A 10,972-nucleotide genomic window follows, 5' to 3' on the forward strand; every position below is an offset into this window, starting at 1 on the left:
AATGTGAAATTATTTATTGTTGGAGCCGCCATCAGTCAAATTAGTGAAATTTAATCATAACCTCATTACATTACAACGAATGTGTTTTCTCCATCAAATTTAAATAGCATCCAGTTTACTGTTTGTACTGAATGACGCCTATGATAAAACCCTGAGAAAATGCAGTGCAGATGGGTTTACCATCACTGAACATTATTCATTAATGTTTTCTTTTGTTGAGTGCCACTTTATTTGATGCTGTTGTTCTACAAAATCTTTTGTAAACTGTTTTATATGTGCAAAAGCTTGCCAAAGGGCAAAAACCCAGATTGCCAAAACCCAAGTAGGTCATTGGAAGATGATGAAGGAGTCATACTCTGCAATGCCTTCCCTGCTAATATATACTAGCATAACATATTAACTGTTAATTAAACAAGTTAATTAGGTTAGTTGATTAGTTATTATGGTTAGCTACGTCATGTAGTTTGTTAGCTCACAATTTGACTTATTCATTTATTTAATCCATAGGCTTTATAGGCTTTTATGTGATTTTTGACAACACAGTAATGTTAATTATCAATGTATATTTGTGTTCAGTTGATTTTTCAGTGGAACAATAGAACAGGTCTTGTGATTGTTTTCAGTCTGCAATGACATATCAGGGTAAAGCCATCAATGTACAGCTATGTTTACTTCTCATAATAATAAGTGACCTCCCCTATGTGTATTCCAGCACAATATATTTAACAAATAATATAATTTCATTGCTCCTATCCCACTGTGAGTTTAGGTCTACCAACCCCCTGAGTGTTTATCAACCTCATATGATTTTCCGTGAGATATTGGTTTGTATTCATAAGGCAGCTGCCTTGAAATCAAACGCCCATTTCCTTCAAAGTATGGCAAAAGTGTATGACAGCCATCACAGAAACAATGTACAGGTGGTGAATGCATACCTGCAGTGACAAGGGACTTAAAGAGCTCTTTGGGAACCGTAATATTTCCTACTTTATGAAATTTCCATCCTTTTACATGAGTCAAACAATATCCAGTAAAAAGGTATGACTACCTAAACTGCACTACAGGGGTCCTCTAAATTGGCAAGGCAACAGCATTCATAGCCATTGAAGCTCTCGGCCTACTGACAAAGGGGAATTGATTAAAAATAAGAATTTAATTAAGCTGGTTTTGAATCAGCAACAATTGCAAGGCATTCATGCATCCAGATTACAGACAGATTTCTTTTCAAAAATTTCATAAAGCAGTCACATGAGACTCATTACAGTACAGCTGGACAGAAAAAAAAAGGTGGCTGACATTGATCAGTGTGAGGGTTATTCATTCTATAGCACAAAAAGCGTTGTCATGTCAAAATATTGATGGGATATATCCCATTAGTAACTGTGTCACACTTTACTTTGAAGTGTGTATCTTTCCGAAAGTGAGCAGCAATTTCTTTACTATGATGATCGCCAGGCAGTCCAAGGCTGAGCTCGCACAACGCATAATGAAGTTTAAATTACATCCTTAAATTGGCTGATTCGCCGAAGTGAAAAAACAGAAAAGATCAAAGCATGATCTAGATTTCCTCTCCCTTGTAAGTGACAATGATGTTCCACAGGATGAAGGGGTGTAGTATGTTCTTGACTCAGACAACATGCAGGAGTACAAATGTATTATCAAAAAGTATGCCCTGGCTATGCTAATGAGATACACTAAATGTACTGTACATATAAAGTATATATAGAGAGTGAGCTATCTATTCCGAATAAAAGCTAAAATGCTAAAATTATGAAGTTAAATATTTTATAGGCAAGAGACACATGTTTCCCTACAACATGTTGTAACAGCCAAACTTGTTTACCCCCTTTTATTCTGTTAACTTAATGTGGGTATTTTGTCATAAACATGATTTCCCAGCATTTGCATGTCTTTTCACTTGTCACAACTCTTTATAAACCTGTCCATGAGATATAGGCTAGGTGAGAGAAGGAATTGGGCTGGAGGGGAAAAAAGAGGGAGGGAGAAAGAAATCCTAGGTGTCAGTCAGAGTGTCTCCTTTGCTTACATTTCACTAGTCTCCTGAAATGCTATTTTGAGCCCCAGACAGCAGGTTGAATCCAGTAGCCAAACTCAAGCCTCCCTCTTGGGAGACTTGGAGTGAAGAGGAGCAGGCCAGCCCTGGATCACTTTACACAACAGCGTGATGGACAGGCCTTCCTGGTGTTTTTTATCCGCTGAAGGTATCAATGAGAGGGGAGACATACAGCTACTGTCACACCCTACCTTCACCCCTAAAGATATCATCAACTGGAAACTTTCAGTGTAGTTAGTCTGAGGATGGGACCCTGAGTCCTTTAACTGTCAAAGGCAGGTTTTCACAACTGTTGTATATATCAATATTGCCTGAGGATCCAAAGAGATTTTTAAAAGAGGGCATCGGTAGAAGTAATACTCTTGATTGTCTTGGGCTTTTTCTCTTTTAAGAGCTTTAAGGATCGCTGACAGCCTGACAGACCAGGTTTCTGTCAAGATCAGTCAGTTCTTTTTCAGTCCACACAGCTAGAACAATTCTCTTTACACTGTGGAGGAATAAAAGTTGTTTTCTCTTGGGGAAACTTCAACAATGACTATATTAACTACGTTCAACTGGAAAGCGAGACAGTGCGAGAAAGCTTGACATAAATGGACACATTGACAAGCTTACAAAAGATGTATACTCAAGTTCAAATATCACTGGCATTGGGGATCACAAAAGCTTTGATCAATGAAAAAATAAATCAATGATATAGCAACACTGACACATAATTTGTAGCACAATGTTTGCTGCAATGCTGTTTGACTGTATAACTGGCTATTCACATTTAAGTCATTTTCTTAATTCTTCGATAGACTTGGATTATGAAGAGTTGTACTGGTAATTAAATGGTTGCTAGGTAATATTTCTCGCCATCTGCATGAGCAAAAGGAAAGATTAATTTACAACATTGTAATCATGGTCCTCAAGAGGGCAGTCCATACATGCAAATGTAATCCTAATACTAAATATAACTAAATATTTTTTCGGTGTTTCTTTACATCATCTTCAATGTTAACTTTTTCATTAAAAGTAACAAATTTTAAAGTCAATGAGACAAAGCCTCAAATTATGGACAAAGAAATAAACTGTCAGAGAAACCATGCAGTTAATTTAAACAATGTCAGACAATTTAAAGTGTAGCATGAAACTGAGTTTGTTATGAATAACTGCTCAAATAGAATACATTTTGTAATAATACTGAACAAAACACTATAATCTATGAAAACGTTCTTTGACATGTTTTGACAAAGAGGCCATATTACAGGGGAAAATTCTTCTGTTGATATAGACAAATTCAATGTGGATAGTCATATTCAATATATTATCCTTTACGGGAAGTGAAAAGGACTGTTTCACTATTATAGTAGTGGTGAATATCAGAAAACTATTCAGGAGAAGATCTAAAACTAAAGATGGCCATAAATGATCAATGAAACTGAGTGTGTTTTTAATATAAACTATATATAGGACTGCGCAAGCCTGCATTTGAAAGGAGCAGGGTGTATTCCATCAACCAAACTTTACGCTATAACATGAAAACTAAAAGCAAAGCAAAAATACAACATATTTGACACCTGGGAAGCTTCTCTGAGACTACAGGTTAGTTACTCTATAACCTCTTTAGATATGGGAGGAACCAATATGCAGTCAATATTTAGTTGAATACATCAGATGCATGCAATACAATAGGATACATGGTTGTAACAGGTGCTGTACATCAGGATATTGCAGACTGTGGTCATTTGCCCTGTGCCTACTGGTGAGTTTGAAATGAAATGGTTTTATTACATTCATTGTAAATCAAACAAATACTCACTCTGTTTCCATTTACTCCCTTTCTCTTGTTTTAATTTAATGCCTTAGCCTACAGCAAAAATATGCTGCTCACCTTGGGAAGGTACACATTACCATTTGATTTAATTGTCCAGCAAATATTGAGTTCAATGGGCCTTGTGGGAATCTTTAAAAAAACAGGTCCAATAATAATAATAATATATTGCATATTGAGCAGGTATAGCATATTAAGAACCCAAACAACCAACTGTGGCGGCAAATCTTTAAGCCAGCGGGGATATATATCGTGACTATTTGAACTATTCCTAGTAGAAAACAAATACATCTTAATATATTTTTTATTCCCAGAGTCTGCGCGTAAACAGGTTGATAGCCCCTGAGGTTATGGTCTTTGACAGCTGAACTGCTGGACCAGGATCGCGCTGTTGCCGCGCACCCACGCATCGAGCTTAGCGGCCAAGCTGCTGAGAAACCTGCATTGACAAGTCTCTGCAGTTGGATGCTCTTAGAAAGTAGGCCTATCTATCAAGCGATCAGTGTTGAGCAACACTATGTAACGGCCGGAGTCGTGACCAACCGCGCGGTGTACGTTCATAATGCGACATCCCAGCATACATTCTCCACGATGCCACCTTATCCAAAGAAAATTTCTATTTACATCAGGTGCACGGGGACGCCCATTATATCTTTGGAGCAGCTCTAGGAAAAACCCACGGAACATCAAATGTCGCAACATGCTGATTTATCCAAGTGCCTTGTAAACTATAACGAAATTTCGCCCAGCTTATGTTGCTCTCAGTAATTGTAAACACATGTCCTCGCCGGTATTGGGACATCAATTTGATTTTATACGAACCACATAAATTAGGTTGTTGGGCGCTCTCCAGCGTTTCTGAATGCGCTCAGGAGGCAGACCAGTCATGTGCATACATATTCTTAGAGACCCCTGAAGTAAAACACATTTTGACCCAACAGTAAAGTCAGAATTAAGAGCAAAGCTTACCTTTTCCGCTCGAATAGGATGAAAAATCAACCGAGAGTACCGTCGCGTAGAGACATCACTGATTTACAAAAAAAGAAGTGCCACGAATTAAACTGAAGTAGGGGAAAGGGGGAGAAAGGATCCTCATCAGAAGCGGCAGCAAAATGCAATGCAAGTAGAAAAAAAAATGTTATCCACTACAAACTTATCCATGCGCTATAAACTGTGGTCCTCATGTGCAACAGAAAAAAAAATAATGCACAGCGATCAACTTTGTTTGAAAAGGACGCTGTAATTCCTCTTCGGATGTCTTGGGCTCGCAATCCCACGGACGGATACGCATTGATCCAAGCTTGTTTTACATTAACTTTGTATCCCTAGCCTACGTTTGCATTGACAATCCTACTTTATTTTGCCTGATTCAAATCGCTGCCAACAAATTTACACGTGTGCGTTAAAGACTTCTTGACCCGCGCGTAAAACTTCAATCCAAGAATGCAAAAAAAATGTACTTCTGATGAAAAACAGAAAGCTTACACCTAATTTATTTCATAACCACTTGTTTTGACTGATGCGAGGTTGTGCACGCTCCCCAAAAAACTCTTAAAGGAGGGATGCAGAGAGCGCATCGCCCCCCCAATGGAGTTGGATCAAAGTGTGCCTCAGTGCAGCATCACTTACAGGAGCCGGGATAGGCGGTTCACCGTATCTGTCTGCTAAGCTGTAGATGTCTCAGTAGTATTGTATGAACTCAGTTCCTCAATACTGCCCACCTCTCTCCCTCTCGCTCTCCCTCCGACTGACATCATGGCGGAAGGAGGAGCCAACCGCAGATTTAAGAGCCCCGGTCCTCTTAAAGCCGCACTGCGTTGGAGAGATCCTCGCACTGAGATGTAGGTGGATGGCGGGGGTTTGTGTGGAACCCTTAGACGCCTCTGCTGTTTGCAGTAGCCACACGGCTCCAGAAAACCGCCTGAAAGCAAGAGGGGGGCACTGTTCACTTTTAAACGGAGCTTTGTTTCTGCTTTTCAATTCCACTTAGGTCTACTGTATCATCTCAACTCTGAATAATGATGACATTCAAATTCTTTTCAGACATTCCCGAGAGTGTCAACAGGCCATGGCAGAGCTCTTACCGGGGATGAGAAGATAAATTAGCCCGATAATGGGTATGTTCACAGTATCCATAGTTTCCATGTATGAAATGGTCTCAAATAATTCCTGTGGTGTTTGAGCCTATCACAGTTAACTTTATTTATGATGAACACTTGAAATGCAGGAAATTATAAAATGGCAACAAGGGATTAGCTGGAAAATGAAGGGACATGTCATTGTATAAAAATTGACAGGGTAACTCAAATGCCTCATTAAAATGATTCTGAAGAATGAATCAGATATTCATTATCAGCAAAGTGCTTAAAGTTGTATGTAAAACAATGCTGCAAAGCCTGCATTTTGGACCACAACACCTTGATTGAAGAACCATTGAAGTGAAACATCAACAAATCTGTTGATGAGCTGAAGGGCACAATGTCAGACAGGCATCAATGCAACATATTGATTGGCCCAAAAATCACTGATCACAAATCACCAAGCTGTCACTTTTCTGCTGTTAAATTGCATGGGTGTTCCCTCCCCAAATACCCTAAAGTAGATTCCCACAGGTGCTTTTATGGGGGTCATAAAGGGTTGTGGTCACACAAAGGTCACATCACCACCATGTTAGAACTGATTAACCTTGTCCCTTTGCCATCACTTCATACAACAAATGGTTGTAAGAGAATTCTTCACCTGTTCAACATTTCCTTCAACATTATTTCATGTCACAACACTCATCCCTGAAGACAAAGTGACAGGGGCAGGGCCAGATGATTATTTTTGTTTAGGCCAAATAACACTTCTGGCTAAAGGCGTCTGCTGGGAAATCGCAGGACCATCTTTAAGTCCTTTAGAAATGTATTTTCCAGTGAGGAAACACTGTGTTTTTTATTTACTGTTAGCCTCTGAGGATTTCTTAAAGACTTGTTTAAGAAAATTTCAAAGTAGGTGTAGTAGATTTCTTCCAATTTATTATGCCAATAATTTCCTCTGAAAGTTAATTTTGCGCAATTGCCCGCAAGGATTACATTGCAGCCCTGTTTTGCTGCTGCCGACTGGAGCCCGCTCGCTCATTACTGGACCACTTTCAAAAAACGCTGTCCCAATTAGTCACATACACACAAAAACATGGGAAAATAGGGTCCCGGTTGCAAAATATGGAACTTACCCTTTAAGTGTCTGACACTGGTGGAGATTACTGTTTTATCCTTGATTGATTATTCATGGAAAAAAAATAAAGTTATAATGTTACAGCAGCTTTACCAAGGCACCAGATCACCTTAAATATCCACTCACTGATTTTTTCACAGATTCTTCTGTTTGTTTTAGTGAACAATACCAACTCCAAAGTTCCCCCAGCCCATTGTTATTTTTCCACACGTCAACACAGTTGAGGACTGAGTTTCAAAACATCGCAGCCCAGTAAATCTGGGCATGTGATAGCGCTATCACACATCTCGTGCTATATAAAAATCAATGAATGTAATTATCTTCTTCCCTTAAACTGGACCTTAAAAACTGTATAGGATAATGTGCATTGGCATTAAATGCAAACTTAAGACATTTGTAAAACTTTAGACTTCTTGAGTCTTCTGTTTGAATGATCAAATACAACAACTGTTTGCAGCACTGTTAAATGAAAACTATGCAGTGTTAAGGGAATCACTGACAGAATTGCAGAAAGCGAGGCTTGCTTTTGTTTTCTTAAAGATATGATCAAATAGACATTTTTGTCAACATTGCCTTTAATCATGCTTGCTGGCCTCCCAGTGAATCTATGACTTGTTAAGCACACAAAAAAAAGCACAGTCACTAATATAGTTTATCAGTCAGGCACAGCTGGCCAAGAGGATGCGTGAAGGAACGGGTTGTAGAGCTAAATTGCAAGGTCGCCGTGTATTAACATCCAGAAGTTTTAAGAAAAGATAGATGCAGACCATACTTGATTCAATGCATTTCTGTGGCTTTATATTATCCTTTCAGCTTAAACAGCATTACTTGTCCAAAGAGACCACAGCTGCTGTGCCATCGTCGTTGTTCATCATTGTGTCAAATGTTTCCATTTTTTAAAAATTGCATTTGTGCATTTTACCCTAAATTGTTGAATTTTTTCTGCAGTAAAAAAAAAGAATCTCACTCAGAAAGAGAGCAGTAAAAATGTGTCCAAAGAATATTCTGTAGAAATACTGCAGACATTTTTGAAAAGTTGGTGACATCCTGACAAAACATTTTTTTTGTATCCATGGCAACGTTCAAGAACCACTGAGATTTACCACAATGAGTTGAAACTATCTCTATTGCCTCATTTCTTTCTGTTTGTTTCTTTCCCTTCCACTTTCTCAGGGATCTCTGGAGAAAGAAAAAGATTTGAGAAAGATGGAGTGGACAGAGCGAGGACAATTCAATATTTGCTTTTAACTTATTGGCAACAGAGGTAGAATTTCAGAGAAATGGTGTAGAAATCCAAGATAGCCAAAAGACACTCTGAATAAAATACTATTTAAACTTTACCATACAGTATGAATATGCAGCATGCATGGCCGTAGTTTCATTCAGAGCAGTAAATAGTGAAGAAGATAAAATGCCTTCAAGCAAAACGATTACAGTCTGTCATGTCGGGGGCAAAATGGCTAAAAATGGAGAGACAGATCTTGAGGCATCAGAAGGTCATCCATATCAGACCATTGCTATGAATATTATCGATTATTTGAAATAAGGGAAGTCTCCACATAATAAGGGAAGTTTCCACATAATTCTTTTCTCAGAAAATGCAGTACTTAAAAAGGCACTAACAGATTGTGTCACTCCAATGGATTTTACTATATAGTAGCTAAAACCTACGCCACGGCCTTGTCATTTGATACCTGACTATAAAAATCTGAAATTATCATATATCTAAGATAATGTTTTTACATGTTGGTTCACATTAGGAAAAGGGTACAGTTGTCATTCTAATTTATATTATTGGCAAATGACTGCACATGATATTTAAGGGTCCTAAGCATAATTTTATTTGTGTATTACATTAAACACATCATTGATATTGTCAAGTTGACACGGAATTATTTTTACCACTGCCAGTAACATCCTGTTAGATGAAGTTGAAGCTTGGCTAAACTAGGATGAGGCAGAATTCATCAAAAAGCACAGAACTCTTGAGGCTAATGAAGGGTCTAACATTGAGTGACACGTATTTGCAACACACCAATTAGACTACAGCCAGCACTGTGTACCACCATTATAGTCAGTTGACATGTCCTCACCTAATGTTCCACTGGCAAATTAATATGTGTGTGTGTGTGTGTGTGTGTGTGTGTGAGTGAGAGAGAGGTACAGGTAATTGTTACAGAGATGATTCAAATGTGTGTTAATGTGTTGTAGAAAACTATTAATTGCATGTACCCAGGTTTGGTTGACTACTCTGCGGTTTTGTCATGTGATGTTTGTCCTTGACAGGTGGTAGACTTTCAGTTTCTTTTGGCAAACTAACAAGTAAGGGTACTTTTATCAGAATTTACATGTGTTTTGTTTACAATAGCCTTTTCATTTTAGAGTTAAATGCAAAATGTGGATAGGACAGGATCAAAAAAATGCAAAATGTTAAAAATGACTTTCCATATTAAAATAACAGAGTAAACCTTTCAATGTGAAATCAGCAATGTTAATTAAACATTTATAAAGCAACCATTTATACTACTTATACCATTAACATAACTGCCATAAGGTCTGTGTACTGAAATATGTTCCATGTTGTGTTATAAATAGTGCAAGCTAAATGTGATCATTGGATGATAAGCATGGGTGGAAAGGTGTCAGTTAATGACAATATACATTGGTGTGACTTGGTTTTGTGTGTAAATGAATTATTAAACAGTTGTAGTGTGTTGCATTCTGCTCTGTTTCATGTACAACACACATCTGCTTTCTGTAACGGCACAGTGCAAGATCAATTTGTAGAACAAATGTTTCACCTACTCACTTTAATCTGTCAGTCTTTTTGCTCAAAATAAACACAAATATTACAAATGCTCAAAAATACATGAGGAACATCAGCAGATATCAACGTGACAGTGTTTCCTTTTTAAGATGGCTAAACCATTTCAATTCTGCTTTCTTGGAAAGCTTTCTCTTCCATAAGAAGTAACTGAGTGTTAAAACAGCCTTTGTGTGTTGTTTGATGAAGGCGATTGTACATGCTGTGGTGATGTTTCCTTCCATCTGTCTACTGTGAAACAGAGCCTGGGGCAACACTGTCAGACAAGAATGGTTTGCTTGGCTGTATACTGTACATTCAGTTGAATAAAGTCCCACCCTGTACTCATGTGCATTTGTGCATTCATTCATTCGCACAATAGTTGGGGGGAAAAAATAAAAATCCTTAAGAAGAGCAGTTTGTGTTGGTTTTAAGTAAGTACTAAATATTTCAATCAAAATTCTCGTTTGCAAAGTTTACTACATGTCCTTAAATGTGAAAAAACTAACATGATGAGGTTTTAACCTCTTCGAGGTCACACATTGGACTGATTAATAAAGATATGCAACACTTGTTTAATGCAGTGCCTCAATTCAGGATGGATTTCATAATGTGTTTGCCTTTGCATGATGAAGGTCACTGAATTGATTTCAAATAAAATGTTATGTGGTGAAGATTTCAATCTTAATGACAAGCCTTTGTGAGGTCAGGAACTCGACTGGCCCTGGTGGCAACAAAAGCCAGTGGAAAATAAATTGCATGGAAGTGAGTTAAGGGTGGGAGGAGGGGTTTTAAATCAATCAGTCTTTGAATTAAATTTTTTTCCTCCATGTTAGGCATTTCATGTCGCTGCTTCCTTTTCACACAGGAAGGGCGAGTCTGGTCATTGTCACAGGAGCACATGGTAAGATCAATACACACACATATTTCTATTTTTTGGGGTGTGACAGGAGAGAAAAAGAATAGTGCTTCCATAATCACTAAGGAGTCATTATTTGGCACTCTTCCTCCCCAGATGGCCCAATGTTTGACGTTCTTGTCACGTTGTGTTGCATTTTCCATGCCT

The 10,972-nt window shown here is 38.1% G+C and overlaps 1 protein-coding gene across 4 annotated transcripts in view; it reads right to left on the reverse strand.

Moving 5' to 3' along the window:
- pcdh11 (protocadherin 11) overlaps window positions 1-5,584 on the reverse strand; it is a 138,240-nt gene extending 132,656 nt beyond the window's left edge. For 3 of the 4 annotated variants that reach the window (XM_046030611.1, XM_046030610.1, XM_046030612.1), the window contains exon 1: window positions 4,857-5,584. The gene's annotated coding sequence lies outside the window, so the exon portion shown is untranslated. The remainder of the gene's footprint in view (window positions 1-4,856) is intronic. The other variant, XM_046030613.1, reaches the window with a different exon arrangement.
- Between the last annotated feature and the right edge of the window lie 5,388 nt (window positions 5,585-10,972).

Source organism: Micropterus dolomieu, linkage group LG19, assembly GCF_021292245.1.
Source record: "Micropterus dolomieu isolate WLL.071019.BEF.003 ecotype Adirondacks linkage group LG19, ASM2129224v1, whole genome shotgun sequence".
NCBI lineage: Eukaryota > Metazoa > Chordata > Actinopteri > Centrarchiformes > Centrarchidae > Micropterus > Micropterus dolomieu.